Raw genomic sequence first — 6,417 nt, 5'->3', positions numbered from 1 at the left:
TAAATCTCTCCTACACAGACAGACATAATCAAAGACATCATGTCTTGTGACATACATACTTAGATTAAATAAATAGATAAAAATAGGTCATTAGATTGCATTTCTTATCATTGCCTAAATGTCAGAAATATTTGATGTAAACAGCTTGAGTCACTCTTTGGATGTTGCAGAGGACTGACAGGGAAGAGTGTGTTTGCCTGTGTTCTTACATGTTTAACTTGCTGGTGTTCTCACATACTTTCTCTTTTGAGCTGCAGGCTGAGCTCTCATCACCAAGCAAGGGTTGATAATTCCTTGTCTTTCAGCTCCCCTCAAAAGAGCTTGTGATTGGAGATGACAAATGAGGCGGTAAGACAGGTCAGACTGCAACAAGCTCAGGTGTGCTAACATGACTGTTAGTGTGTCAATGCACGAATCCAACAATCATTTATAGACTACAGTTTGTTAAAAAAACTGCATCTTCCTAAATAAAACTTCTGAAGCTAAAGCTGTTTATCTGTAAATCACAAGTAGTGCCATGTAAGAGTTAAATTGGAAGGGAAAGAAATGATAAGGGTGAAGGCCAGAAGTGGCCGTAGGAATGTGTGTCGGTGTAAGATGGAGAAAGCTCTCTTAATATTGTGTCTGGTAAAGTGTTCCTGTCTGCACCAATGCTCTCAAAGTGGGCCTAGAGCCTATTTTATGACCTAATGTCCAAATCTGTGTCATGTCTCCAGTCAGTCAGGATCTGAGAAGAAATTTATACAACGAGCCAGATAGCAAAAATATAATAATATAATTACACATTTCATGGAGGTATAAATTAACAAATATATAAAACATTTTAATATATATAATATTATATATAAATTTTCTCAACATGTAGTAAAATGTGATGCCACTAAATATTTTTTAATTAAATTTGAACTATAATTAGGTGAAAAGTGTGTGTGTGTGTGTGTGTGTGTGTGTGTGTTTACACATATATGTAGTAACATTTGGAGTCTTATGTGATTAAAGAAGTCTGTTATGCTGTTATGTTATGCATTTATTTGATCATTTTTTTAAAATACAGTAAATTTAAAATAAATGTTTTTCATTTATATCAATTTTAGTCACACTTTATTTTAAGCTCCAACTCTCGCTATTAACAAACCATTAACTACTCCTAATTTGTTGCTTATTAATAGTTAGTGAGGTAGTTGTTACAGTAAAATTTAGGTATTGGGTAGGATAAGGGATGTTCAAGTAGAATAAATGCTTTATAAGTAGATAATAGGCATGCTAATAAGCAACTAGTTAATAGTGAGAATTGGTCCCTATACTAAAGTACTACCATTAATGTAATTTATGTTAAACTACTTTGCCTTAATCTCGCATTTGATATATAGCCTGTGCAGTGCAATAACACAGAATATGATTGACAGAAATGCAGTGGGGATGAGTGACAGATGGACACATATTTGGGTGCAGCTTCAGAAAAAAAACAAAGCAGCCGTTCACCCTCAGTGTCAGCTAAAGAAGCAGGCACACACCATGCAAAACAGCTCAGTGAGGGCACCATTTGTTGTGCAAATATACTAGTATATGCAAATAAAGCCACACACACATACACATATACTTTGACATGGCATGGGGAAGCCACAAATAATCATGACAAAAAAAAAAAAGGTTGACCGATTTACTGATGTGTTTACAGGTAAATAAATAAAATGTGGACTAGGTTTTTTGGTTTTTAGTCAAATATAACGTGATCGTATCACAAAGTGATATGTGCTAAGTTACCTATGAATTCTGTGACCCAAATAGAATGACATGGCTTGGATATTTGCCTTTATATGATGATCTTAAGCCAAAATCACAGAAAAGCAATAGTTTTTGAAAGGTCATAGAGAATAAAGTGTAGTCTTTTTTTGACACAACTCTTAAAAGTGGCAATAACACGTAAGTAAGGAGTTTGCAATATAAGACTGTGTTTCAAGAAAGTCCCATAGACAGATCATGCATACAAGTCTAAACCCAGAATGCACCTGCTGTAATCCAAGGCGATGGGAGTTGTTTATTGATAGAGATTAGACTGATTGTCAAAGTGCTTCCCTTTCCAGGGTGAGTCTGTCTCTCTAGGACAATAACTCACCTTTTCACCCGACCTTTGAACCAAAAGTCGATAAACCAAAAGTAGTGAATCGTAGCTGGATCTTATCCACAGAGAAAAAGCATTTTTGTGCTTTTATTGTTTACTGTTGCAACTAGTTTCTAGCGTTAGCTCCTCCAAAACAAGGTTTTAGTTTGAAGTAAAAGAAAAATTAACACTAAGCATTTGAGAGTGCTTAATCAGTGTTTAAAGAGCAGGAAATTAGTATATCATGAAATCATAATCAGACTACTGCCAGTAATAATAGGGTAAATCCATCCCACAAAGCAAAGAAAATCAAGTGTGTGAGAGCTTGAATACTTGTGCGCAAGATGTGGCTTGCGTTGGCTCTTTGCTTTAAGAACAGGTAATCCAGTAGTGTCAGTGATTGAGGAGATACAAATCCTGCAGTAACAGACATGCAGGTGGCACTGGAAAAGAACTGCATACCATGCAATTTTTTTTCTCTCTGTCTTTGTCAGGCATCCCCAAATGCCAGCCAACCACTATCTCTCTCTCTCTCTTTTTCACTTTTAAAGAATTGATGATAGATAGATAGATAGATAGATAGATAGACAGACAGACAGACAGACAGACAGACAGACAGACAGACAGATAGATAGATAGATAGATAGATAGATAGATAGATAGATAGATAGATAGATAGATAGATAGATAGATAGATAGATAGATAGATCGATCAGATGAGATCTTTTCCTTAATATTTAATTTGTTAAGCTCAAGTTGTTTTAATAAGATTTCAAAACCATGTTTGTTATATTAAAAGGTTCAACCTATTAAACAGCCAATATCCTGCCAACACTTAAATAAATCTGCAGGAGCTGAAAGATTAGACACTGAATGACATTCATGAGAGATGCAGAGCTTTGGCTGTTCAGAACACTAGACATCATGCATGAACTCCTAAAGCAAAAGACGGACACACATACATCTGGATTACATTCGAAAAACCCATGCTATGGTTTCCAAGGCCATTTGAAATAATTTCTATCACCACTCTGTCATTTTACACAATATCCATGAGTGGCATATAAACAAATGAAATAAATCTCAAGGTTGTGGAACTTCATTTCATCGTCAAGTCCCAGTGAGGTGTGGCCACATCTGTCCTCCTAGACAACCAGTTTCACTAATGAGAGAGAACATTCCATGGAGAACATTGAACCTTCACACTCACAATACAACTGGATTGAGCAACCCATTCAGAAGCAGGCAGGGGGAAAGAAAATGAGCGTTTGAGCCAACACAAGTCTATATGTGTCTACAGAAACATTGGAAAAGTACCTTGGTGGCCAATGTATACTATCAGACACATGGAGCCGACGCAAAGCCATGAAACTGATGTGCATTGTAACAGTTTAGGCTGTTTAATTACCACCTTTTAACATTTTAAGCAAATATTTCAGTCACACTTTAAGCAAAGAAACTTAATTAGTTTGCTTCTTATTAATTGTTAGTGTGGTAGTTGTTAAATTTAGGCAAGGGGTAGGATTAAGGGATCTAAAATATGCTCATGCAGAATAAGTCATTAGTATGTGCTTTAATAAACAACTAATATACTAGTAATATTCATGCTAGTTAAAGTGTTAAAAGCATTAAAGTGGGCACTTTAGGAACATAATAAATAAAAATACCTTTAATGTTGACATATTTCAAGAGATGAGTCAGAACCGTCATATAGTCCCCAAAATAAAATATGCTGTGAGATGTAACTCCACATTTAAAAAATGCTTGGTAAGATGTTTTCTTCTTCTTTGGAGTCATTTTATTTATTTATTTTTGAAAAGCCTTGTCAGACAGATGTTTTTTTTTTTTTTTACCGGGTAATACTAATGTGAATGTACAGAGAGCAGTGTTGATTTGCCGTGTAAATACAGACAGGTGGCTGCCTTGTGGAGGGTCATAAAGAGTGAACGTTAGGCGAGAGAGGCAGCATTCTGCTTCAGTTATGTAAACTGGCCAGGCCTGAGAACCAGTCAACCGGCACTGGGACTTTGCATTGCCACTGACAAGGCTCAGGCTAAATGCAAACAGTATACATGTTCAGGTACACACAAATAAACGCACATACAACCATAACTAGAATAATGCACGACAGAAAGAAACTGAGATAAGATATAAGAGCAAAATGGTTCAGATATTCTAATATTCCATTTCATAACATTGGATTGAGCATATAAAATATAATCTGTCCATGTTTGAGACATATTTCTATTTGGAGTTCACCTGGAGCTGGAGCTGTTGCTGACAAAGCAGCAAAGCTGTTTTTATTATACAGTATACAGTATGTATATATATATATATATATATATATATATATATATATATATATATATATATATATATATATATATATATATATATATAATGTGTGTATATATATATATATATATATATATATATATAATGTGTGTGTGTGTGTGTGTGAGAGAGAGACCCTGGACCACAAAACCAGTCTTAAGTCGCTGGGGTATATTTTTAGCAATAGCCAAAAAAAAAAAAAACCTTGTATGGGTCAAATTTTTCTATTTTTATATAGTTGTATCTCGGCCAAATATTGTCCGATCCTAACAAACCATATCAATGGAAAGCTTATTTTATTCAGCTTTCAGATGATGTATAAATCTCAATTTCATAAAATTGACACTTAAGGCTTAAGGTTTTGTAGTCCAGGATCACATACTGTGTATATATATATAATTGAGCAGCAATAATAACATAGTAAATAACCACCAAATCAGTATATAATGATTTCTGAAGCAAAATGATGAAGGATAATGATGATTATGTAGACTGGTGAATGGCTGCTGAGAATTCACCTTTGCCATTACAGGAATACATTAGATTTATATATTTAAGTCTGTTTAAATATGTAAACAGTGATTTTAAATGTTAATAATATTCATAATATTACTGTTTTTACTGTATTTTTGATGTAATACAAACTTGATGAGACTTCTTTCATAAACCTCTTTCATAAATTGTAATGATTCCAACCATTTGTGTGTAAAATTGTATTAATATAATAAAAGTATGTTTTAAAAATATTATTTGTGTGTGTGTGTGTGTGTGTGTGTGTGTGTGTGTGTGTGTGTGTGTGTGTGTGTGTGTGTTTCAAAGTATAAACATGTAAGAAAAAAAGTTTCAAGGTTAACTGCTTAAATAAACAAGAAAAAAATGTCACATTCATTTATCTAAAAAGGAACATGAATTGCACAGACATCGTTAATGATATATTTAAAGATATAGATCATATCAGGAAGCTAACGAATGCATTTTATTCAACGTGATTTAGAGCAGCCTAAATTATAATTACTGCTTTAAATACTTAGATCCTAATGACCAGTATTAATTCAAGATCAAGTTAGACCAAAAGCATATAGACATGAGCAAATCCTCCAGAATCTGCCAAATTTAGGAGCTTGTGAAATGCAGAACACGCACTGGGATATACACAGTTCGTGGAGCAAGGCCCTGTTACACACTGAACGCCTGAGCAATTAGTCATGTGTATTATTCTAAACCAGCAAGCATCAGAAACACTGAGCAACCCAACACAAATAAACTGTCACTAGCACAGGGCCAGAGGGTTATTTAGATATGCACTAATGATGAACACTCCGAATAACACGCTAGATTTGTCTGTTCACTGCACTAGATTTTTCTTAATCAAATTACAGTTAGGGTTTTAATAATGCAAAACAAAAATGATATTGCTGAAAAAATCATGAACAGTAGGTTTGACAAAATCATAGTACAACAGCAGATGTTTCCTAAAATGCATTACTAATTACAGATGAGTTTGTGACCAGACCAAGAAAAGAATGTTTGTGTTTTAAAGCAAAGCTGTGTGTATGTGTGTGTGTGTGTTCGTGAAGTCTTTTACAAATGAAACAAACTATCTAAAGTGACTTTCTAAATAAATACTGAAGTTTTCTTTTGCATGTCACCATTTCACCATGAGAGGGATGTCAGAGATTTTTGCATGGCTTATGAAGACAAAACAGTAATTTACATAATTCGTCAATGGGTGGCCTTTTGGACCATGCCGGTTTGTACAATATTGAAAAAAACATTGTTCTATTCATACTGGAATACATACTACATTTGTGCAAAACATTTTTTTTTTCACCACACAAAATGCTTATTCTAACAAGTGCAGGCAATTCAGTTTAAAATTCAAAATATGTTTTAGCTGATTTTTAAATACTATTTAAATACTTTTGGTAGACATTCAAAATAAACTGCAGGTTTTCTTTAATGCAGACAGTAGACTTATAGAT

This window comes from Carassius carassius, chromosome 7 (genome assembly GCF_963082965.1).
Source record: "Carassius carassius chromosome 7, fCarCar2.1, whole genome shotgun sequence".
Taxonomy (NCBI): domain Eukaryota; kingdom Metazoa; phylum Chordata; class Actinopteri; order Cypriniformes; family Cyprinidae; genus Carassius; species Carassius carassius.
Note: the sequence above shows the minus strand (reverse complement) of the source record.